Source organism: Rhinopithecus bieti, unplaced genomic scaffold (assembly GCF_001698545.2).
Source record: "Rhinopithecus bieti isolate Rb0 unplaced genomic scaffold, ASM169854v2 scaffold_15146, whole genome shotgun sequence".
In the NCBI taxonomy this organism is placed as follows: domain Eukaryota; kingdom Metazoa; phylum Chordata; class Mammalia; order Primates; family Cercopithecidae; genus Rhinopithecus; species Rhinopithecus bieti.
In genome coordinates, this window is record NW_016808195.1 from 1 (window position 1) to 26,249 (window position 26,249).

The 26,249-nt window shown below is 38.9% G+C and overlaps 1 protein-coding gene and 2 long non-coding RNA genes across 5 annotated transcripts in view; 2 read left to right on the forward strand and 1 right to left on the reverse strand.

The window, feature by feature from the left end:
- Window positions 1-1,414: 1,414 nt before the first annotated feature.
- On the forward strand, window positions 1,415-10,262 carry LOC108537952 (uncharacterized). The gene is made up of 4 exons (XR_001887967.1): window positions 1,415-1,480; window positions 3,846-4,042; window positions 9,072-9,148; window positions 9,242-10,262. It is a non-coding gene; the product is annotated as an uncharacterized LOC108537952 (long non-coding RNA).
- Window positions 1,465-24,409, reverse strand: LOC108537951 (uncharacterized). 2 transcript variants are annotated; one of them, XR_001887965.1, is made up of 3 exons: window positions 24,318-24,409; window positions 20,255-20,348; window positions 1,465-1,550 (listed from the first exon to the last, which is right to left on the reverse strand). It is a non-coding gene; the product is annotated as an uncharacterized LOC108537951 (long non-coding RNA). The 2 variants fall into 2 exon arrangements; XR_001887964.1 differs by lacking the exon at window positions 1,465-1,550 and adding an exon at window positions 6,162-6,628.
- Window positions 11,127-26,249, forward strand: part of UBLCP1 (ubiquitin like domain containing CTD phosphatase 1) — a 36,203-nt gene continuing 21,080 nt past the window's right edge. The window contains exon 1 of one of the 2 annotated variants that reach the window (XM_017885729.1): window positions 11,127-11,788. The gene's annotated coding sequence lies outside the window, so the exon portion shown is untranslated. Of the gene's footprint in view, window positions 11,789-24,505; window positions 24,587-26,249 lie in introns of those variants that run through there. The other variant, XM_017885728.1, reaches the window with a different exon arrangement.

The following is a 26,249-nucleotide window of genomic DNA, read 5'->3' on the forward strand; positions in this document are numbered from 1 at the left end:
GGAAATTGTTTTCTTTTGTTGACTTCCTACTTTGTAAACATTGTATTGGCTATATACAGAAAACTGAACAAAGTTTTAAGCTCAAAACATTATCAATAAATTACCACAAACTGAGCCCACCCATGGTCAAGAAACAGAACATTCAAAGCACTCAAAAGCCCCTCTTGGTTCTGCCTTTTTTTTTTTTTTTAGACAGAGTCTGTTGCTCAGGCTGGAAGGCCATGGTGCAATCATTTGAGCACAGGAGTTCAAAGCTGCAGTGAGCTAAGAAGGTGCCACTGCATGGGTGATCGAGCAAGATCCCATCTCTTATAAACAAACAAATAATTTTTTTATCCCCTAGTTCTTTAATAGATAATTTATGTTTCCTTTTCTCCTGTCCTTTCCCCTTTTTTCCTATTCTTTCTTCCTCCTTCCCAAGGCATGGCAGGATTGTGAACCTACTCAGTCAATCTTAAAGGGGGCAATGGGGAGAGGGAAAACAAGGAACCCTCACAGGCTAATTTTTAAACCACATCTCTTTAAGAAAATATGGAGAAGCAAAGAGAGGAAAATGTAAATTACTTAAAATTCTACCACTGTAAATATGTTGATATACTTTCAGACTTTTTCCTATGCATTTATAACACACACACACACACATATATAAGTTGCAAAAAATGGCCAGCAGTGTATATATACATACTCTTTTGTAGTCCCTTTTAAGCAACTTATTGTGAATGTCTTTCCCTCTCAAGCTTTATACTGACAACATCATTTTGAAAAGCTACATGACTTTCCATTGTGTGAACGTACTATAATTTATGAACTTTTCTTTCACTTTAAGACATTTACGCTGTTTTCTCTGTTGTAAATGATAAACACTACTGTTGTCAATATCCTTATGACAACTCCTTTGCTCACTTGTGCAATCATATTTATAGGATCAATTACTGGGTGTGAAAATTGGGATACCAAGCATGCATATGGCATTCGCTTTCTAGGGCTGCTGGAATACCACAGACCGGGGAGCTTAAACAACAGGAATGTATGGCCTCAAAGCTCTGGAGGCTAAAAGTTCAAGATCAAGGTGTCAGCAGGATTGGTTCCTTCTGAAGGCCTGTCCGCTGGCTCTGGTGGTTTGCTGGCTCTCTAGGTGCTCCGTGGCTTCTGCTGCATCACCCAATCTCCGCCTCCATCTTCACATGGTCTTCTCCTTATGTGTGCATCTCTGTGTCCAAATTTCCCCTTTTTGTGAGAACACCAGGCCTACTGAGTCTGAGACACTATGGAACACGCAAGCGGAAATATCTACTCAGTAGCTATGTATGTCGGTCTGGAGTTTAGGAAAGACAAATGTGTGAGTCAATGCCACTTCAGGGGCAGTTGACAGTCATGGGGATGGATGAAATCACCCACTAAGATCACCCTGTAACATGAGATAAAAAGAGAGCCAAGGAAAGAATTCTAGGAACTCCAATACTTACAGGATGATTGGAGGGTAAGATCACTAAGGCATAATTAGACCTGGGCTTCAGGAAGTCAGCACTGGGAGTGATATTATGGAATAGCTGGAATTAGAAAGAAAGAGGAGACATGTCCCATCTCCTAGCTCTGAAGCACCTTGTGTGTCCATTCCTGACTTCAGGCACCTCCCTCCCTGCCATTGGCAATCACTGCTCTTAAGTTTTTATTAACCAGTCTCTTGCTTTTCTTTATAGTTTAAGCACATACATATCTCTATGTTGTTCAATTTTTTCTATTTTTAAATGTTACATACATGGAATCTTGCTTTATGAGTTCTTCTACAGTCTGGTTATTTACTCAAAATTAGGTGTTTTGGAAGGATTTATTTTGATATGTGTGGCTATAGATCTTTCATTTTTAGTGCTGTATGGTGTTGCATTGTAGGCACATATACCAGTTTATTATTATTATTATTGAAAGTAATGGTAAATACCATAATTACTTTTGCAACAACCCAATATTTGTCCACTGTATTATTCATGGACATTTGGGGACATTTCCCGTGTTTTGCTATTATGAATAATGTTTCCATGAACTTGTTCATACATTTCTCCTGCTTCATCTGCCCAAGAGTGTCTTTCTAGAAAATATACCACAGAGTAGAATGGTTGAATTGCTTACCCTCAGGCTTGCTTTACACCAGAAAAGACTCATATGACAATGAATTCCTGCCTCACACCATATTCAAAATTCAATTTCATGTGGATCAAACACTGAAGTTCCAAATGTAAACCTTAAGACTTTTAAGAGAAAATATGGAAGCTTTTTTTTTTTTTAATTTTGAGATGGAGTTGCATTCTTGTTGCCCAGGCTGCAGTGCAACAGCGCGATCTCGGCTCACTGCATCCTCTGCCTTCTGGGTTCAAGTGATTCTCCTGCCTCAGCCTCCCAAGTAGCTGGGATTACAGGCGCCTGCCACAACGTGAACTATTTTTTTGTGTTTTTAGTAGAGACGGGGTTTCACCATGTTAGCCAGGCTGGTCTCGAACTCCTGACCTCAGGTGATCTGCCTGCCTCAGCCTCCCAAATTGTTGGGATTACAGGTGTGAGCCACCATGCCCAGCTGGAATATCTTTATGACCTTAGATTAGGAAAGATTTTCTTATACAAGGTACAAGAAGAACCACCCATAAAGCAAAAGGTAATAAATCATAAGAATTAACAACTTCTTTTCAATAAAAGACATGATAAAAAGAATGAAAAGAGAAGCTATAACTGGGAGAAGATAGTCATATAATATATATAATGCACAAAAATTAGTATCTAGAGTCTATGAATAATTCCTACAAATCAATAAGGAAAAAGACAAATGACTCAGTAGAAAATGAGAAAAAGGCTCGTCACAGAAGAGGAAATCCAAATGCCTAGAAACACAGAAAACAAGATTCAATCTCATTAGCAATCAAATTAAAACCACAATGAGAAACTGTTTAAATCCACCAGACTAGCATAAACGTAAAAATAAGGCAATACCAAGTTTTGTCAAGAATGTAGAGCAGTGTAACCTTACACACTCCTAGTGGGGGTGTGATTTTCTACAACAACTTTGAAAAGCAATTTGGCATCACCCAGTAAAGTCAAGTAAGCATGTGTCATATGCCAAGCAATTCTCCCCCTAAGGTTAAACTAAAAAAAAAAAAATTCTTTGTACATGTGAAGCAAGAGACACCTATAATAGCAAACAACACTGACACAATTGAAATTTCTATTGACATTAAAATGGATTACAAAATTGTCATCTATCCATATCATGGAATTTTATACAGTAGTGAAAATGAATACACTACAACTACACATAATAAATGGATGAATTTCACAACACAGAGTGAAAGCCAAGTAGTAAGTCACAGAAGGTCACATATGATGTGACTTAATAGATGTAGTTCAAAACACAGACAAAATCAAATAACAGTTTGTTTAGAGCTACCTACATGTGTGGTAAGGTCTAAGGAAAACATAGGCTTAACACAAAATTTAGGATAATAGCTACCTCTGGGTGGAGGTGAGCATGTGACAATAAACTATGATAAATATTTGAAGGAAAGGATGGAGCTTATCTGAAGTTTATAATTAAGGGCCTGACTCAGACTCTGGCCTTACAAAAGCCTTCCTGAGGAAAGGGCACGTCAGCTGTTACCTGAAGCATGAGAAACAGTTTAGAGCAGTGCTTCTCAAACCTTAGCACAGATCCCCACCAATTGCTATGGGATATAAAGGTATTTTCAATCATAGTCAGATTCTTAATTATTAAAATGGAACTTTATGCAGGTAAACTTAAAGGACTGACTATTGGAGTTTCTACCTTCCTGGAGGAATAACGTCAATTTCTTTTTTTTCAGGCTTAGCTTCATTCTAATAGAATTTGAAAGATTTCAATCTGCTTTAATGGAAGCCACACTTGAGAACAATGATAATATATACAAAAACTGGTGGCCATAAGCAAAAAATCTGGAAATACCCAAGTCTTTACTCTGGGTTAAAAGAGATTTACGAGAGAGACCTGGTCTTTAGAAAATGCATCGGACACCAAGTTCAGGTAGCTGCAACGAAAACATCCTTTAAAATGTATCAAATAAATGAAAAAAAAAACTTAAAGTGGCAATAAAAGATGGCCTGGATGAAAGCATATTTTCATAAAAGCATAAATTTGCTTTCACAAGAAGCTAAGATAAAAAGAAAGAGTGAGTAAAGTGAATAAACTGAAAAAAGCTTGCAGAAGATGAGAGATTGAGCTGCTGTTTTTATATAGGAGAATGAGATCTGGGAATTGAAGATATTAATAATTAATGCCTCAGACAATGGAGATTGTGTTGAAGATTAATAAAATAAAGTTTTTTATTGAGATAAAATTCATTTAAAAACACTTTGAAGTATACAAACCAGTGGCTTTTAGTACATTCACAATGTTATGCAACCATCACTACTATCTAACTTCAGATTTTTTTCACCCCAAAAAGAAACTCCATACACATTAAGCAGTCACTCCCAATTCCTGCCCCCACTTCCACCTGATAACCACTAATCTGTTCTGCCTCTATAGATTTGCTTATTCTAGACATTTTATATAAATTGAAACATTATGTGGCCTTTTGTGTGGGGTCTTTAACTTAGCAAAGTGTTTCCAAGTTTCATCCATATTGTAGCAAGTATCAGCGCTTCATTCCATTTTATGGCTGAATGACATCCCAATGTGTGGGTCTACCACATTTTGTTCATCCCATTCATCCAGTCATGGACACGTATCTTGTTTCCACTTTCTGCCTATTATAAACTATGCCTACCATGAACACTCATGTATAAGATTTTATTTGAACACATGGTTCGATTCTCTTAGATATATTTCCAGGTGGGTAATTTCTGGGTCATATACTATAGTTAACTCTGTAACATATTTAGGGAATTTTTTTTGTTTTGTTTTTGTTTTGTTTTCACAGTGGCTATACTATTTTACATTCCCACCAGCAGGTTTTGAGGGTTCAAGTTTGAGGTTTCCTTGCCAATACTTATTTCACATTAAAAACAAAATTATTGTTACAGCCATCATAGTGGGTGTGAGGTGGTCTCTCACTATGGTTGGATTTGCATTTCCCTAACAACTGATGATGTTGAGCATCTTTTTATGTGCTTATTGGCTATTTTTATATTTTCTTTGGATAAATGTGCATTTATCTCCTTTATTCATTTTTAATTGGGTTTTCTTTATGTTGTTGTAAGAGTTATTTATATATTCTGGGTACTAAACCTTTATTAGATTTCTGATTTGCAGATATGTTTTCCTATTCTGTGGGTTGTCTTTTCACTTTCTTGATAGTGTGCTTTGATGCACAAAAGTTTTTACTTTGATGAAGTCCAAGTTTTTTCTTTTTCTTTTCTTGTGCCTCTGGTGTAATATTTAAGAAACCTCTGCCTAATCCAAGGTCATGAAGATTAACACCTATGTTATTAAAATGAAGTTCTGAAGAAGCTGGATTTATATGGTTATGGTAAATGTATCTTCAAAACTCTTGAAGGAAAAGCAATAAAATCTACACTAAATTATTGAAGAAGTCAAAATAACAAATGCATTTATGGATAATGTTAAAAGTCTCAAAAATGTACTAGCTTCATTGCAGTCTGAAAAATCCAGTTTGAAAGTGAGATTTCAGAGCTTCAGCTGAAACTTAGTCATTACTAAACTGCATCAATAAAATAAAATGATTATGCAAGATTCAATTTAAAGTGATTGACTATGGAAAGAGAAAAATCTTTCCAAAGCAGATGAAAAAAATCAGTCATGCATCTGAAGTGCTAGACATCTTCAGAATCCTAGCCAAAATCTCTCTCTCTCTCTCTCTCTCTCTCTCTCTCTCTCTCTCTCTCTGTTTTTGAGACAGGGCCTCTCTCTCTGTTGCTCAAGCTGGAGTGCAGTGGCATGGTCACAGCTCACTGTAGCCTCAACCTCCTGGGCTCAAATGATCCTCCCACCTCAGCCTCCCAAGTAGCTGGGACCACAAGCATGCACCACGATACATAGCTAATATATTTTTAAAATTATTTTTTTGTGGAGACAGGGTCTCCCTGTGTTGCTCAGGCTGGTCTCAAACTCCTGGGCTCAAGAGATCCTCCTGTCTTGGCCTCCCAAAGTGTTAGGATTATAGGTGTGAGCTACTACACCCAGCCCAAATTAAAATTCTTCTAGAAAAATCAGAAAAAGCCATTCGGTCTTATAAATTATCATGAGGGAAAAAAAGCTCTTGATAGTTGGTTGTGAGGTCTATTGGCTGAGAAAAACTTTGATAACTTAAGCAAATAAAATCCGTACCTCAGAGAAATAAGGATTTAGGAAGAACTTAAGTTTCAGCTTTTTAAAAAGTATCTCTATGTCCCTCATATTCCAAAAGGAAAATTTGGCTGAGGCATGGGAAGTACTAGGATCCCTGATACCAAGACAGCGGAGCATTAGGCTGGGACGGCTCAGGGATCCAAGATCTGTGCCTCATGTGAACCAGATTCCTCCATCAGGCCACCTCCACCAGGACACATAAATTCCTCCACAACAACAGGGAAAGTTTCTCCTGGTGCTCCTTTGCTGTCTTCTTTCAATGCTCAAGACCTTCTTTTGATGATGTTGAGAGACATGCACCTTCAGAAATGGAGACCAATAGGAAAGTCAATGCACATGATCTTGGTCCTTTAATTACGCCAGATTCAACCCTTTCACCTAGACAGGAAGCAGCTGCCCAGGCTCTGTTCTTCTACCTCATCTTCCTGTCAGATGGCACAGATGTGTCCCAGGGGAATGTTCCTGAGAAGCAAACCTTCTGTCATGCTCTCTTCTCTGGAAAGCCATCATGGACCTCCCCAAGGATTCTTTCCTCGGGGATGGCCATGGCCCAGCACATCCTTCACTGGCCACAAAAAAATGTGTCTTCACAAGTACTAGATTTTGTCTTCTGTTCACACAACTTGAAAACAGAAGCAATGCACCTTCAGAATTGATCATGCCTCCCAAGAAGCCTACTTCCAAAGATCAGAATCATAAAATGCATTTTTGCTTTCTTCATAAGCAATTTTGATATTTTCTGTCAGTTTCATTGCTATTAAGTGATCAGTCCGTGCTTCAAATGAAAGCTAAAGAGAATTACAATTCTTATGATACTGTTTTATAACTGTAGATTACCTAAATGTGAATTTTAAGCAAATTGTTTCCATTTTATTCTATTTGTATGTAATTATACTATTTTCTTGTTAAGTCCACTAAAATAATTCATAAACACAGCAAAAACTTTGTCTTCTAATATAATTTTGAATATTTTTTCTTTTAGTTTTATTGCTATTAAGTGATTATATAAGTACTCAAGTGGAAACATGATAGAATTATAATTCTCAGATAGTGTTTTACAAACACACATCGTATAAATGGAAGTTTTGTTAGTAAATTGCCTCCATTTTATTTGATTTCTGCATAAAATACATTCTTTTCAACATTGCTATTTAACAAGTCTCTTCTGTTAGTCCAGAAAAATAGCAATAATCTTCTATTTTTCAATTTCTCTTTAGTTTCTCTGTAGTAGTTACGTGATTACACAATTGCTCAAATGGAAGCTCAATAGAATCATCATTTTTAGGATAGTATTTATGAACTTATTTTCAAGTGAATTTTATTTTCTTCAATCTCTAAATAGTATGAAGACGGCATTTCAATTGCTGATGTTTAACAAGTCCCCAGTAACACAAACTGTAGTTGCAGTAAGAGCAGTTGTGTAAGTAAACACATGGAGACATTTGAAATTCAGTTTATTTCTGTATATAGCAGGGGCTGAATTTACTCTAAATAATTAATATATTTATCTAAACAAATGTCAGTTTAAAAAGAGCTGTCTTAAAATAACTTCCTCTCCTGGGTGACTTAAAAGAGGCAATCTAGGAGAAAACTACATTCTTTTATTCTGTCAACCATGCTATGGATCCTTAGGGACCTGGGTTTTCTTTTAGGGATCAAAATCTTACACCTATTAAAGGCCAAACATGGCTAGGCATGGTGGCTCACACCTGTAATCCCAGCACTTTGGGAAGCCAAGATAGAAAGACTGCTTGAGCTCAGGAATTCAAGATCACCCTGGGCAACAAAGTGAGACCCTGTCTCCACAAAAAAACCAAAATATTAGCTGAGTGTAGTGGTGCGTGCCTGTGATCCCATCTACTCATGAGGCTGAGGAAGGAGGATCGCTTGAGCCCCAGATGTCAAGGCTACAGTGAACTATAATTTTGCCAGCGCACTCCAGCCTGTGGGTAACAGAGCCAGACCCTGTGTCAATGTTTTTTTTTTTAAAAAAACAGCAAAACATACCTTTAAAATAAAGGGGGAAAAATCTGCCTATAATCTACTTTAAGTCTTCTGTGAGGTAGTATTGCACACTGATAGCTAAGATTGAAAATTCACTGTGGAAGGCAATAGAAAAAAGCAGGTAACAATTTTTTTTTCACACTGACAGTCTGTTTCTCACATATACAGGCCCTCTTTTAAGGGGTTCTTTGTCTTAATGTTAGCAACTACTACAGTTTGTGTCCCTGCAGTTGCCCAAGAAATGTTGAGTGAATTAAATTTCATTTTGAACCCAGAGATACTAATTACACTTATTTTAAGTGATGTTTTAAAGATGAAAAAGGACCAATGACTATATATTTCTCCACAAACGATGAATAAAATAGTTTTCAGAAAGTTTGGAGTGGGTGCTTAAAACCATATTCGGGGGGTGGCTTGATTTTTCAAATTTCCTGTGGCCACATTTTGGATTATTTCAATTCCAATGTGATACAAAATTTGGAGGAATTGAAAAGAAATTTTATAAAAATTATAATGAGGAAATATACAGCATAGAAGAGTAAATGGGAGACAGACTAAAGCATTAAAAGTACAGATTCCAGAACTGTCCAGTACAGCAGCCACTAGCCACATGTGGCTACTGAGCATTCGAAATATGGCTATCATGGACTGAGATACATTGTGAGTATAAAGTACACAATGGATTTAACATGATTTAGTATAAAGAAAAGTCTGTGAAATCTCTCTGTTTTCCCCATAGGAACTCTACTTTTGCATTCAGACAGGCAGGGGATGCCTCATCCTTTGAATACTGGCACATTAAGAGCAGTCACATAGGTAAGGACTGAACACAAGCACTACAGGACAGGAGGTTAAGCAAGATCTAAAAATGAAGGTGATCAACAAGAACCGTTATTTTTTCTTTTCCAGGAAAAAAGAATGGAAGAAACAGGAGGTACTGGGTACAATGTATCAAACACTGTGTTTTGAATGACTCTAGATTCTATGACTGCCTGGAGGGGTTTTGCTGGATCAGTGCAATGTCATGTGATTATTGGAAATTATTCTCTTTTTTCAAGAATTTTTCAAGAATTAGGTTAAGTTAGATTTGAGCAAACTTAATTACCTTGCCAGTCATTTGTTTTTCAGAAACATAATAATCTATGTATTTGATTCAATTAGTAGAAGGCCCATGGGTTGTTTTGTAAATCACAAGTGTAAAATAGAGACTCTAAAAGTCATTTATTGAGCAATTGCCACCTTCTAGGCAATGACCTTGTGAGAGAAATACCATTATGTCTATTTTACTAATATGAGAAATGAATCAAAAAGAGGTGAAGTAACTTGTTCAAAGCAATACACCAAGTGGGGGAGCTGATTTGTACCCACAAATGGTTCTTCATTAATTCTCTTTTAGCTGAGGAAGATAATTTCAAATGTAAGCATATGTCCTGATTTTATCTTGTGTACATCATATTAAAACTCAGAAGGACTGGTTAGCCAATCGACATCATCCTTCAAACTTCTCTCCCTCTCTCCCTTCACTCAATCTAGTCAACAATTAGAAGACAGAATCAAAGTGTGATTTGTTGCTACCTGAAAAAGACTATGATGACTGAAGGAACTGTAGAGTACGCTAGATCACAAAAAATAATTCCTGCATGTTGATGGTGAGGGTTCAGTTCTCGTTCTCCCCATCACAATTCTGTGTATATGCCATCAGGACAAACGCTTGCAAATCTAGGCAAACTGCTGATTGTGGGAGGGTAGGGCGGAGTGGAGAATGAATCAGCTGTTAAGATAAATAATCTGTTCAACTGTTAACCCCAGGCAAGCACAAAAACCCACAGAATATTATGAAAGAATATGCTTAAGCACTAGATGTTTTTAGGAATTCTAGAAACAAAGACTGAGATAGTACTTGTTATAGACTATTTTTTTTTTAGAGCGGTTTTAGGTTCACAGCAAAACTGAAAGGTACATAGATGGCTGGGTGCAGTGGCTCACACCTGTAATCCCAGCACTTTGGGAGGCAGAGGCAGGCACATCACTTGAGGCCAGGAGTTCGAGACCAGCTTGGCCAAAATGGCAAAACTCCCTCTCTACTAAAAATACAAAAATTAGGCGGGCGGTAGTAGCACATGCCTGTAATCCCAGCTACTCGGGAGGCTGCGGCAGGAGGATTGCTTGAATCCAGGGAGGGAGAGGTTACAGTGAGCCGAGATTGCACCACTGCACCCCAGCCTGGGTGACACGGTGAGACTCCCTCTCCAAAAAAAAAAAGACACAGAGATTTCCCATATATCCACTACCCCATTCAGGAACAGCCTCTGCTACTACCAACATCCCCCATTAGAGTGGTACGTTTGTTACAATCGATGAACTTGTACTGACATATCATTATCACCCAAATATTATTAAACAATCTCTCCTTACTTTTTTTGTGGTATTAGAAAATTTAAAATTACACATATGTGGCTTGTATTATATTTCTATCAGACAATGTTGCTCTAGAATCAGCCTGCCTGGGTGTTAAATCCTCCACAAACCTGAGGTGTGACCTTACACACTTAACATCACTATGTCTCAGTTTCCTTAAGTGCACAATGGGCTTAAATTTAGACAATACTTTAAAGCAGTGGTTCCCACCCTTTTTGGCACCAGGAATCACGTTTCTTGGAAGACAATTTTTCCTCGGAACGGGGTGGGGTGGGGAATGGTTTCGGGATGAAATTGTCCCATCTCCGGTTCTCATAAGGAGTGCCCAGCCTAAATCCCTCGCATGCGCAGTTCACGATAGGGTTCCTGTTCCCGCTCCTATGAGAATCTAATGCCACCACTGATCTGACGGGGCAGAGCTCAGTCGGTAATGCTCACGTGCCACGCTCACCTCCTGCTGTGCGGCCCGCTTCCCTTCTGTGGCCCAGGGGTTGGGGACCCCTGCTTTAAAGGGTTAAGAGCATTTCTTAGACATACTGATGTTGGCATGTGCCAGTGTTTAGTAATAGCAAGGGTACCAGCAAAATTATCAGAGTGAGCCTGTTCAGAGACAGAACAGAACTGGAAGTGGGATATAGTTGAAAAATGGAAGGATCACTAGAGAAGTTTATTAAAACACACAAACAAAAACAATACAAAACAAGCAGGCAACTAGTTAATGTTTAAAGTTACATTTTCCAGGGTCATGAAAGCATCATTCCTATGTCAGTTGTTACAGAGGAAATTTGGAGGAAATAGTGCCAGATGTCAGGTATGCTGACCTGGCAGGTATGATGTCAGGTATTGATTGAAAATAAAAATAAATACATCTACAAAGCAAGGACAGTGATACATCAGTGGCTGTTAACTGGAGTCTTAGGTTTTCATCCCCCAGCCTTGTTGAGGATGCAGAAACTGAATGAAGCCAACATCAGAGGCAGAGCACCAAGCAACAAAATCTGATTTTAAACAGATTGCTGCCAGTGATTTTCTCAAACCGTAAGTAAAACACAGAATCTATAGTTTGCCCATTTTTTGTTTTGAGACAAAAAGTTTTGATACCCGTAAGGTTGTGAGAATTAAATAAAATATCACATCTATTATATTTACATGCATTAATAATAGCTTTTATTATTAAAATGTTAATTGGGAATATTATGGGAAAGTCATGAGGATAAAAAAGTTATAGGTTAGATTCACCATGTTTAAAATAATAATACGGCTGCGCGCAGTGGCTCACGCCTGTAATCCCAGCACTTTGGGAAGGCCAAGACGGGTGGATCACGAGGTCAGGAGATCGAGACCAGCCTGGCCAACGTGATGAAACCCCGTCTGTAATAAAAATACAAAAAAATTAGCTGAGCATGGTGGCATGCACCTGTAGTCCCAGCTACTCGGGAAGCTGAGGCAGGAGAATCGCTTGAACCTAGGAGGCGAAAGTTGCAGTGAGCCAAGATCGTGCCACTGCACTCTAGCCTGGCAACAGAGTGAGACTCCGTCTCAAAATAATAATAATAATAATAATAATAATAATAATGATGATAATTGTGAATTACATCAAAATTGGCATTAAAATATAATCAGATTCAGAAAGATTAATTTTTTCTTAGAGTCAGGTTCCCATTCTGTCACCCAGGCTAGAGTGCAGTGGCATGCTCATTGCTCACTGCAGCCTTGAACTCCTAGGCTCAAGTGATTCTCACATCTCAGTCTCCTGAGTAGCTGGGACTATAGGCATGCGCCATCACTCCTGACTAAGTTTTTCTATTTTTAATAGAGACAGGGTCTCACTTTGTTGGCCAGGCTGGTCTGGAACTCCTGGCCTGAAGTGATCCTCCTGTCTTAGCCTCCCAAAGTGCTGGGATTCCAGGAGTAAGCCACCACACCCAACCTCAGAAAGAGTAATTTTAAGAAAAAAATTAATGTAGAAATCACTGTTGATTTAAAATACGGAGCATTTCAAGATTGGAGAGTCGTGAACTAATGTGGAACTATTTACTACTTTTTACATTTGCTAGTAGCAGTGACAGCAGAAAATACGTTTCCAGTGGTAGAATTTAAAATTAATGTAAATCCAAAGAGCTAAGATATGAATGGAAAGGAAGAAAATGAGTGATTTTCTTACGGATAAAATGTGACTATCATTAAAAAACAGAGTGGGTGAATGAATAATAAATTAACTAGAATATTAAGAGAAGGAAAGGAGTAATATTGAGACTTGTTAGGAAAATAATTAACACTGTTAACTGTCAGTATAAAATCACTTCAGGAGTGGCTAATAGGCCTACAGAGAGGATCTCATCCCTGAGAACCCTCCCCAGTACACAGGGGCAAGCTCAGGCAGAACCTGATCCCTTAGGCAGAACTGATTGGTTCAGAGAAAAACATGTGGCCTAAATGAGGCCAATAAGATTCCATCTCGGGAGTTTGGAATTTGGAGCTGAGCAATACAGAAACTGGGAGTCAGAGTCATATAAATGGCAGTGTTCTTGAGAGAAGGTCTGTGGATCTAGAATTTATTGTTGAGGATCTTGAATTCGCCTTGGCTCCTAGTTCAACAACAGGCATAACTGTGTCTGGTACTGTGCCCTTTCTAATACTGCTCTCCTGCTTCCTCTCCACAACCCCCTTTAGGCTCAAGCTAGCATGTTTAAGTTTCTGTTATTTAAAACCATAAATAATATTTCAAAACAAGTCACTTGAGGTAATATTTATACAGTATTAAGAAAAAATTTACTACTTTGATGTTTTCAATAAAATTCTACATACTAAATGTAAATTAGATTCTATAAAATGTATTTAAGTGTGAATGATGAAGCTCTGAAAATTCCAGGAGAGATAAATGCAAATATCAGGGAAATAATAATAGCTATCAATAAAGAGGAAGAACATGAATTTTCCATTTGGTTTTATGGACTACATGATTCTTATGTTTCTCATTTTGCAAATGGAAGATTGATGGAAACTGTCAAAATCTAGCCCAGGCCCATAGGCTGTTGTTTGAGAACTATTAAACCATAGAGGCTATGAAATACAGAACATATTTATCTTTTTGTCTTTTGGCTATTCAATAAACTCATTTTTACAAATTTGGAATTGAGGTCAGGGGAAATTGATTGCCTCAAGGTCAGGAGGGTAATTTTAGGCAAGGCTGCTTCTAGAACCCTGTCTAATGCTCTTTGGAAATAAACACATTGCTAAAGAAATGTCTCCTGAAGATTGGAAGCATAATGAATAAAACAAGGTAGCCTATTCATTACAGATATCTTATTGGTAATCAAAGCTTGCCTTGTTGTGTTGTAAATGTTTAGATTGTAACTGTCTAGACATTTCATTAACATTTATTGAAGCATGGGAGATATTAATTTGTTCACTTATGAGTCACTGTGGATGTAAAAAAACAAATAAATGAAATTACCCTCATAATGTTAAATACTACAGCATAACAATTTGATGTTCTTTTTTAAGATTTCAAAGTGAATGTTGATTAGGCAGCAATACATTATGCTAAAATTTTCATCTCAGAAATAGTTTCATTAGTCTAGAATTTGTTGGTTGGGACATTGTAATTATTATTCCATAAGTAAGAAGATACTATCTCTAATGCACATGATTTTGGATATAAAAGAGAAGCACACATTTTATTGTTCCTATTAAAACTGTGCATGGGACATCATGGAAGGTCTGTCCCACCCTTCGACTGTGGGAAAATTGCTACTCTATATTCTTCTCTATAAATCATAATGAAATTAAATGAATGTAGATATTCTGCCACCCTGCAATCTTTACTAACTTTGAAATTTTCATTTTGTTTACTAAATAAAGAAAACTAATATATTAATCTGTGTCAAAGAAAAGTAGGATCAGTTTTTTATAATGAGTAGATATTATCATTATTATTTTTGAGATGGAGTTTCACTCTTGTTGCCCAGGTTGTAGTGCAATGGTGCAATCTTGGCTTACTGCAACCTCTCCCTCCTGGGTTCAAGCTATTCTCCTGCCTCAGCCTCCCAAGGAACTGGGATTACAGGTGCCTGCCACCATGCCCAGCTAATTTTTTGTATTTTTAGTAGAGATGGGGTTCACCATGTTGGCCAGGCTGGTCTCAAATTCCTGACCTCAGGTGAACCACCCGCCTCTGACTCCCAAAGTGCTGGGATTACAGGCGTGAGCCACCACACCCAGCCGAGTACATGTTATTTTTATAAATGAGAGAAAATGCATTTTACTGTCAGAAAAAGTAGAATCAAATCATGACAATGTTTTCCACTCCTGTTGGTAACTTTTCAACCCTATATTTAGGTTATGCTTGCTATATCATATATATTTATTTTGTTTTGTTTGCTATATCATATATAGATATGTTTTGTTTTCAAGATGAAAACAAAAAATTGCCTTTTTTTTCTCATTGTAAAAGTAATACAGAGACTTCCAGTTCCAAGCCAGTTCCAGTTGTACGTCTCCCTATTCTTCTGCTAAGTATAGCTAAAAACCCTGGACAGTATATGTAAAGTAAATATAAGGGGACTCTGGAAGGTAGAAATAAGGCAGATTGGCTATTTACCTTAAAAGACACGCTAGCAAATTCCTTGAGATTTCTTTTTGCTTCATATATCCCAGACTGGGTACTGGCAATACAGGCAATCTAGAAATGCCAGGGGGTTCATATAACGCCCCCCCATCCCTACCCCAAGCCTGCTCTCTCTAGACAAAGGACCAGGAAGGAATAGCCTAGTAAGACAGAAAGCATTTAGTTAATAACCACCTGTGTAGAAAAGTTACCATGGGAGGCCTGAGCCTGCTATCCTTAGAAATTCTTGCTTGCAAGATTGGTCTTTGGCTGGCATCTGGGAACATCCTACTGTTCCTACACAGATATGAAACTTTCCCCAAATGATAAGAATGGCTCACTGAGCCTAGACTGTTGGCAAACAATGTAGCTTCTGCTGCACAGCTGCTTTCCTTCTGAGAGTCTGCAATTTTGATAGGTGCAAGACAGTGGGTATCTACATGATTGACACAGTTGTCTGTGTCCCCCTCCAAATCTCATCTTGAATTGTAATTCCCATAATTCCTACATGTCGAGGGAGGGTCCTGATAGGAGGTGATTGGATCATAGGGGTGGTTTCCCCCATGCTCTTCTTGTGATAGTGAGTGAGTTCTCATGAGATCTGATGATTTTCTAAGGGTCTGAATTTCCCCTGCTTGGACATACTCTCTTGCTGCCATGTGAAGAAAGTCCTTGCTTCCCCTTCACCTTCTGCCATGATTGTTAAGTTTCCTAAGGCCAACCCAGACATGTGGAACTGTAAGTCAATTACATCTCTTTCCTTTATAAACTACCCAGTCTTGGGCAGTTCTTTATAGCAGCAGCAGTGAAATGGACTAATATAATAATCAACTGTCCCCAAAACCTAGGGCAGAGTCTCTAATAATCTTTCTTTATAGACACGATTCATGCCTGTTGTCACAGTCCCCTGTTAACAAAATTAAGTGTGCTCTGTATAATTTCCCTGGGAGAGAATCCTTAGAATCTTGTGCTTGGTTTCCTCCAGACTTCTTTCCATGAGGCTATTCCTTTTGCTCATTTTATTTGTGACTGCAACTATATGCTGAGTCCTGTGAGTCCTAGTGAAACGCTGAACCTGGGAGTGTTCTTGGAGATCCCTGACACACTGCCATACTCCAACCAAATACCACAGAAAAAAGGAGTGGTCCCACCCCCACCAATCAGTAGTAGCCGAATGGGAAGCCTAGACTTTCACCCTTGATGGACTATAGGGTCTCCTTAACCCCCACCAGGCTGGTTTCAGAGAAGGCTGAGTGGAAGCCAAACTTTCACCATCTTCCAGTGGTAATGAGTCCCCAACACATCCTCCGACGTGTCATTGGAGGCCACATGAGGATGTAACAGTGAAACAGCAAAAGAACTGACATAACTAATCAACTTTTTAAAGGGACCTTTACTCATTCCTGCATGTAGGCTAGGATAATTTTAGAACACTGAGATAATATGCAAAAACAGCAATCACGTAGTTTTAAAAACTAACTCTAGGATTAAAGGAGAAGTATGTAAGCAGCTAACTATATTTTGTTAAAGATTTATAGGAACATTTGTCATGTGACAAAGAAGTTCCCAACCACTTTGGACCCTCACTGGTGCCCAGATGTCTGTGGTTATTGGTCATCTCTTGATCTCAACTCCCTCCTCGTCCCCTTACCCTGAACATAAAAAGAGCCTAAAATGTGTACTGACTTAAGATGGTACTTTAGAATGATGGTCCACCATCTTTTCAGTTAGCTGGCTATCTGAATAAATCTGCTTTTCCTTCCACCAACCATCATTTTTCATGTCTGACTTTCAAGCAGTGAGCAGCTGAGCCTAGGTTCAGTTACATAGGGCAGTAATGAGGCATCCCTCTCCCTCCCAACCAGGGTGGTATCAGTGGAGGCCTAGCGGGGAGCCTGAACTCCCAACCCTGCCTAGCAGTAATGAGATGCCTTCCCCACCAACCTAGGTTGTCAAAGGAGGCCTGATGGAGAGCTTTGACTTTCTCCCCAGTCAGAGAGGTTGAAGGTGGCATCTCCCTTCTCCTAACAATTCAGTGTCAGAGGAGGCCTGCTGAAACAGAACATTTAATAAGATTTAGCACCAAGATAATACAGATGTTGGAATGATGTTATCCTAGTCTACATGATACGGGTTTTAAAGCAGTCATCATAAAATGCTTCAACGAACAACTAAGAGCATGCTCAAATTGAATAAAAAGTCTTAGCAAAGGAATAGAAGGTATAAAGAAAAAATAGATGGAGATTTTAGAACTGAAAAATACAATATCCCAAAAAATTCAGTGGATGGAAGAATGGAGGGGACAGAAGAAAGAATCAATGAACCTGAAGATAGAACAAGAGAAGTTATCTAATCTGAACAATGGAGAAAAAATAGACTGAAATAAAATGAACTGAGGTTCAAGGACCTGTAGACTATACCAAAATATCTAACATTTGCGCTATCAGAGCCCTGGAAGGAGAGGAGAAAGAGGGTAGACCTCAAAAAGTATTTAAAGAACTCATGTTTGAAAATTGCCCAAATTTGACTAAAGACATAAGCTTACAGATTAAAGAAGCTGAGTGAACCCCAAACAAACACAAATAAATCCCCACCATGACACATCATTAGTCAAACTTTTGAAAACTAAAGACAAAAAAATAAAAATATTGAAAGCAGCAAAAGGGAAACAATGGCTTATGAGTAGAGTAGAAAACAATTAGAATGACACAGGATTTCTCATCTAAAACATTGGAGTCTAGAAGAAAGAAGCACATTTTTCAAGTGCCAAAAGAAAAGAACAGCCAGCCCAGAATTCTATATCCAGTGAAAATATGCTTCAGGAATAAAGGGGAAATCAAGACATTCTAAAATGAAGGAAGACTAAGAGCTTTTGTTGCTTGCTGACCTACTGTGATGGTTAATTTTAGATGTCAATCTGACTCGATTAAGGAATACCTAGAAACCTGGTAAAGCATTATTTTGGGGTGTGCCTGTGAAGATACTTCCAGCCAAGATTAGTGTGTGAGTCTGAGTGGACTAGCTGGGGGAGACCCAACGCAATGTGGGCAGGCACCATCCAATCTGCTAGGGTTTCAGAAAGAACAAAAACAGAGTGAATGTGTCATTCTATCTGCTGGAACTGGAATGTGCTTTTTCCTTCCTTGTCCTAGAAAAACAACTCCAGGCTCCCTAGGCCTTTGAACTCTAGGACTTATACCAGAGTCACCCTCCCTCCCCAACCAACTGGCTTCTTAAACCTTTGTCCTTAGACTAGGCGTTACATCACCAACTTCCCTGGTTCTGCAGCCTTGGAGCTTAGACCCTGCCACACTACCAGCATCCCAGAGCCTCCAGTTTGCAGATGACCTGTCAAAGGATTTCTCAGCCTCCACAATTGTGTGAGCCAATCCCTCTAATAAATCCCTTTACACTTCACTTGAACTAGTAACACGTTATCGCTAATTCATTGTTTTAAGTTATGTAAATATAGTGTAGTACCTAGAGCAACCACCACAAAATTTACACAAAGAGATAAACTGAAAAAAATTTTACAAAGAGATATACTGAAAAACACTGCAGACAAATCAAAATGGAATTCTAAAATAATATTCAAGAAATCAATAGAAAAACAAGAAAAAATAGAAAAGCTAAAAATAGAAGCAACAAACAGAAAACAAAATATGGGTTGGAAGACTTAAGTCTCAACAGATTACGAATTACCTTACAAACAAATAGTCTACTTTATTTCTAAAAGGCAAAACTCAGAAACAACTAAAATGCCCAGTAAGTGAATGGCTAGACAAATTGTCATAAATCCACACAGGGAATCTTACTCAGTCATAAAAAGAAATGAACCATTGATACACAAAATAGTTTGACTGGATATCAAGGGCCTTATGATGAAAGAAGAGGCTGATCTCAAAACACTTATACTGTATGATTCCATTTACATAACATTCTGGAAATGACAAAATTATAGAGGTAGAAAACAGATTAGTGGCCAGTGATTAGGAGCGGTCAGAGGAATGGGAATGGATGTGAGTACAAAGAAGTAACACAAGTGCTATGTTTGTGGTGATGGAATAGTTCTTTGTGTTGATCATAGTGGTAATTACATGAATCTGCATGTGATAAAATGGCGTAGAGCTATAAGTACACTCATTGCATCAATGTCAATTTTCTGGTTTTGATATACTACAGTGATGTAAGATGCAATTCACTGGGAAAAACTGAGTGAAGGGTACAAATGACTTTTCTTTTCGCAGAAGTTTATAATAATTAAAGATTATAATTATAAAGTAATGTAAGTATAATTATAAATAGAAGTATATTTATAATTATAATTATCATTTATAAGTATACAATCTTTATAATTATTTTTAAATAATTGTAGATTTTAAATAATTGTAGATTTAGATAACTGTAGATTCCCAGGAGAATCTACAATTATCTAAAAATAGAGTTAAAAAAGCCTCATAAAAGACCAGGCATGGTGGCTCATGCCTGTAATTCCCAGCACTTTGAGAGGCCAAGATGGGTGAATTGTTTGAGTTCAGGAGTTTGANAAAGTAATGTAAGTATAATTATAAATAGAAGTATATTTATAATTATAATTATCATTTATAAGTATACAATCTTTATAATTATTTTAAATAATTGTAGATTTTAAATAATTGTAGATTTAGATAACTGTAGATTCCCAGGAGAATCTACAATTATCTAAAATAGAGTTAAAAAAGCCTCATAAAAGACCAGGCATGGTGGCTCATGCCTGTAATTCCCAGCACTTTGAGAGGCCAAGATGGGTGAATTGTTTGAGTTCAGGAGTTTGAGACCAGTGTGGGCAACATGGCAAAACTCTGCCCTAGAAAAACAACATGCACACAAAATTAGCTGGATGTGTTGGCGCATACCTGTAGTTTAAGCTACTCGAAATGCTGACGTGGATCACCTGAGCCTGGCACTTCAAGGTTGCAGTGAGCCATGATGGTGCTGCTGCACGCCAGCCTGAGTAATGGAGCAAGATCAAAAAAAAAAAAATCACATAAACTATACATATGTGTATGTATGTATACAAAGTCTAGAAAAGCAATGATAGGCTCTACAAAAAGTTAGCAGAGTTATGAATATATCTGTATTACTTGAATATTTTTTAAAATAATGCCTTTATGAACTTCTCATATAAAAAAAGTAATGTAAAATCATTGTAAAAAATTCAGATATACATAGAAACATAAATAAGATGAAAATCGCCTGTTCTATGATGCCACAGATAATTTCATTAATTCACCTAACAAATATTTACTGAGTACATTCTACAGAGCTATGATCTATCACGATTTTAGTGTGCATTTCAGAACTTTCCTGTACCTCCAGAGTTATATACAAATTGTAATCATTCATTGATATGTTACAAGCGTAATATGTACAGCTGGCCTTCTGGATCCACAGGTTCCAAAACTATGGATTCAATCAACCTTGGGTCGAAAGTATTAGGGGAAAAAACCAAAGATAATAAGACAACAATAAAAAATAATGGAAGTAAAAGCAATACAGTATACCAACTATCTACATAGCATTTCCATTGTATTAGATATTATAAGTAATTGAGAGATGATTTAAAGTATATGAAAGAATGTGTATAGGTTATATGCAAATACTATGCTATTTTATATGAGGGACTTGAGCATCCTCAGATTTTGTTATTTGTTGGGGGTCCTAGAACCAATCTCCTACCAATACCAAAGGACAACTGTTATATAATAAGCTCTTATTACTTAACATTCATTATTCATTCATTTAGCATATATTTATTGAGCACCTATATTAGCCAATATCATGCTAGGTTCTGAGAATAGAAAGGTGAATAAATTGTTTCCTAACAAAATTTACTGATATGGTTTGTCTTCGTGTCCCCACCCAAATCTCATCTCAAATTATAATCCCCACGTGTTGAGGGAGGGACTTGGTGGGAGGTGACTGGATCATGGGGGTGGTTTCCTCCATGCTGTTCTCATGATAGTGAGGAGCTCTCATGAGATCTGATGGTTTAAAAGTGGCAGTTTCCCCTGCGTGCGTGCTCTGTCTCTCTCCTGCTGCCATGTAAGATATGCCTTGCTTCCCCTTCACCTTATTCCATGATTGTAAGTTTCCTGAGGCCTCCCTAGCCCTGTGGAACTGTGAGTCAATTAAACCTCTTTTATTTAGAAATTACCCAGTCTCAGGTAGCATCTTTATAGCAATGTGAAAAGTAATATGCTTATAATATAGTGGTAGAGAATATCACTACGAGGTCAGGAGATCGAGACCACCCTGGCTAACACGGTGAAACCCCGTCTCTACTAAAAAATACAAAAAACTAGCCGGGCGAGGTGGCGGGCGCCTGTAGTCCCAGCTACTCGGGAGTCTGAGGCAGGTGAATGGCGTGAACCCGGGAGGTGGAGCTTGCAGTGAGCTGAGATCCGGCCACTGCAGTCCAGCCTGGGCCATAGAGCAAGACTCCGTCTCAAAAAAAAAAAAAAAAAAGAAATAATATTTCCAAGAAGTATAAAACTATAGATTATGTCAAGTTCAGACAACTGTAAACAATGTTGTGAATATTCATCTGTGAAAGGAAAGGGTGATGGCTATGATGGCAAGATACCGTGGCATGTTTATTATTGATGGGAATGAGCCAGTACAAAGAGGTTAAAAATACAAGAGCAAGAGAAGGGAATCCTGGATTTATAGAAAGCTTCCTTAGAATAAAAAAGCCAGAGACCAAGTGAAAGGGTTGGCTTCAAATAGAAGGGAACTGCCTCAACTGAAATAAGTAAATGTGAGGATGACTGAAAATATAGCTTAGTTTGTAGATTTAGAGGTTTGAAGAATTGCCAAAATATGGGACAATGTCATCTGCCTAGAGCAAAGGCATATGTTGCAAGTTCTGAGGTTTGAAGAGAATGGAGTTTTTAAGTATTAGTTTGGGGAAAACATGCTGAATAGAGAAGGGCAATAACTGGGCATGCTTCATTAAGAACCTGTATTCTGTCACATGGGGCAGATTCTAAATATTTTCAGCTCTCTTATTGCAGGCAAGATAAAGGCAAATGAGTAGGTCTTAGAAGAAAGAGAGACAAACTTCTAAAGGGAACTAAATTTTTAAAGAGGATTGTCTTCCAACTGGGAAGAGAGGGAAAGCTTTATGAGAGGAGTAGATCTGAGCTGGGCAAGAGAACATACTTGCTAGAGAAAGAAAATGGCCAAAGAGAGAAAAGGGGAGAAAAGTCTGGGGAGATGGAAATAAAAGCAGAGTAGAGGTGGATTTCTGGCCTAGGTGCAGGAATGTCCTTTTGTCTTCCAAAGCAAATGTGGTCTTAGTAATATTAACAGTTTATCATCTGATGTTGTGAAATTGTTTCTATACATTTTTTAGACTCTTGGACCTGACAATCTATGGAGGAATTCCCAGGCATCTTTAGCTGCTACAGAGATGCCTGAATGAAGGACAAGTATATTATCCTCCACACATTAAAAGAGAGGCTTCAGGGAGCAACAGAAGGCAAAAGTTGTTTTTTTTTTTTTTTTTTTTTTGAAACAGAGTCTTGCTCTGTCACCCAGGATGGAGTGCAGTGGCATGAACCTGGCTCACTGCAACCTCCACCTCCCAGGTTCCAGCAATTCTCATGCCTCAGCCTCCCGAGTAGCTAGGGTTACAGAACATGCCACCACACCTAGCTAATTTTTGTATTTTTAGTAGAGACGGGGCTTCACCATATTGGCCAGGCTGGTCTTGAACTCCTGACCTCTAGTGATCTGCCTGCCTTGGCCTCCCAAAGTGCTGGGATTACAGGCATAAGCCACCGTGCCCGGCCAACATTTATCATTTGTGTTGAGACTATTCCAACCTTTCTCCTCTATTTTGAAATATAAAATAAATTATTGACTACTATAGTCACCCTACTGTGCTGTGGAACACTACAACTTATTTCTTCTGTCTAACCGTATTTCGCTTTTAACTTCTCTTCATCTCCCTCTCCCTCTGTATCCTTCCCAGCCTCTGGTAACCACAATTTTACTCTATCTCCATGGAGTCAACTTTTTTAGCTCTCCCACATATGAGCACCTAACTTCAAAGTGACCCACAACCATGCAGCTATTCCTAGAAAATGATTTGAGAAAATGCTTGAAAATGTTGGTCTGGGCAATGATTTTTTTTTAAATTAAGACTTTCTTCTGAAGAAAAGGGCATACTTTTCACTGAAAAAAAGTTTTGAGTTTTTTAAATGAGCAGATACTCATATGCATTACTAGTGCAGCCAAAATTATCAAAAGTAGGGAAGAATGCAAAATAGCGTGTGCCTCTTAACTAAAGAACTGTTAAGATACAAAACTTGGCTCTTTGCTGCCTTTCCCTCACTGCCAAGAGGGAAACGTGAATTAGTTACATTGCCGTCGTGCTCACTGGGAGTTCGCTATATGGACCAGATGGGGCCTGCTCTGAATTTCCTTTCAAGTCTGACATTCTTTTATCAGCGTTTGTGTAACCGGCTTTCCTTGCATTCAGAAGAAAGGCGGTATGGAAGTATGGATGGGAAGGTTGGGACGATTCGATACAGTATGGTAATCTCGATCGCAGCTCTCCTATGAGACTTGCTTCCTGGATTCTGAGTCACTGAAGCTTGCCCCTTCTCTTTCCTGACCCTCTTCCGTTTCCCCTTAGATTGGAGATTTTCCTCAGATTCTAAGTCTCTGAAATTATTAGTGTTCGTTGTCCCTGGGCCCATGGAGGAGTCTCAAGTCTCAAAGATCACCTTTTAAGCTTCATTCGAAACATGATATAGCCACACGAATCCTAGCCCTCAATCTCACGAAGACTTCAGGACACCTGGGGAAGGCAGCACACCCAGTTCCGACATTACTAGAGACGTCACACGCCGCAGCACCCACCCGCTCCCGGCCCAGAGCGAGCGCACGCGCAGAACGAGAGAGCAGTACCCAGGGATTGGGGCTATCTGCACAGCGGTTACAGTCTCGGAAAAGCCTGGCTTCTTCGTGGCTTTGTGGGGATCCCGCACAGCGGCCATTTGATTAGCACCCGAAGAGATTCAAAGGAAGCAGCTGTTCAGTCCTCAGCACATTTCCGTTTCAAACCACCCACTTCCGGTTTTTCAGCCGGTTCCGGTCCCGCCTTTCACTTCCGGTTGCTTTGGGTCTCGCAGCGGCAGGTTTCTGCGTCCGCTGCAGCTGGTTCCACCGCGCTCCAGGTGAGGGGTTGCGGGGCACCCTGGCGCGCTCCCCATGGAGACGCTGTTGGGGCTCGGGGACAGTGGCTTTGCCGCCCGCGCGGCGTGGCTTGCACTGCGGCGGGCTGGGGATAGTGCCTGTCCTAGTCCGACGCCCAGGGCCCTAGCCCCGGCCCACTTAGTCGCGGGGGCTGCTGTCCTCCTATCCAGCGGTCTCGCCTATTTCTAGGGCTTTCTGTTTCCCAGTGGGTTTTGCGTCCCTAGACTTCATCCCTCCATCTTCTCAGGCTTGTCCATCCCTCCTCTCACCCTCCTTGTTGAAAGCATCCCGACCTTTTTGGTCTGGAGTCTCCACCTGCCTCCTGATGCTACCCTAAATCAGTCAGCACAGCCCCCGACGCTGCATCACCTCGCAGTTGTTGCTGGTGTGCGGTTCTCGCCTTGAATTCTTAGTGCTTCACGGTTACCTTTTGCTGGGATTGTTGAAAGTTAGCCTCCCATTAATTCCCAAAGTGTTATTTTTACTGCTATACTTTAAAATTTCTTCATTTGCCACTTTTTAGGTTTGTGGTCCCGGGCAAGTTTAATTTCTTTTCAGGTTTCTCATTTGTATAATGAGGACAACAGCTATTGGTTCAGGATTGTAAAGATTCAGTGAGATAATTAAATTGTTTAGCATGTTGTTATTCCATCATGAACACTATTCGTATTGCATTTTACAGTTTACAAAGTGCTGTCACAGGTTACTTCATGCCTTAACACTACTCCTGTCCAGTGTATATTAGTAGCCTCATCTTGTTGAGAAGACTGAGGTCGAGAGGTAGATTGACTAGGCAAAGTCAACGCAGTATGTTAGGCAGAACTCGAACGTAAACAGATATTCTTGACCCTAGGTTGACCATATAGAAGTGTGTTCTTTGCTTGCTTGTTTGGGTTTGCCAACTTCACTCCCCCCCACCCCCCAAATCGTTTCTCAGTTTATAAGTCTGATGGGATCTGAAATGATGCAAAATACTAAGAAAGAAGGTTAAATGTGAAAGCAAAATAGCTCATGCGTTTATGTCACACTGCTTCATTGGTGTAAATGGTCTTAATAATGATGAAATAAGGTTCAGTAACTTTTAAACAAATCTTAAAGACATATGCATTTACAATTTTTATGGTGTTTGTTTTGCTTGGCCCTTTAAGGCATTTGCCAACTTGGAATTTCCACTTGTGGGATAGGTGCTTTATAACGTTTTTAATGGTGCTTTATTAACCATATAAAGCCCATACCCTCTGGCATTTTTTTTTTAAGGCTGAAAACATTGAAGAGCCTGTAGCACTGGCTCTCAAATTTGAGCATGCATCAGAGGTGAGGAGGATGGACCTTGTTAAAACACAGATTCCTAAGTCCCTTCTCTCCGCCCCAATTACATTTCTACCAAATTACCAAGTGAGGTCAATGCTGTTGGTTGGCCCAGAGACCACGCTTTGAAAACCACTAGTCTAGAAGAGCAATGACTTGTCCAGAGTCACCTGGAACTCAGATGATCTCACTCCAAACTCTGCGCTACTACTCATCACAGTATATGCGATATTAGTGCTGGTTGCCTTTCTAGCTCTGTTAGGATTCCCTTTTATTCTTACCTCTTACAGAAAGTATTTCAACTGTATTTCGGTTTAACTCAAAAGGTCCACTTTT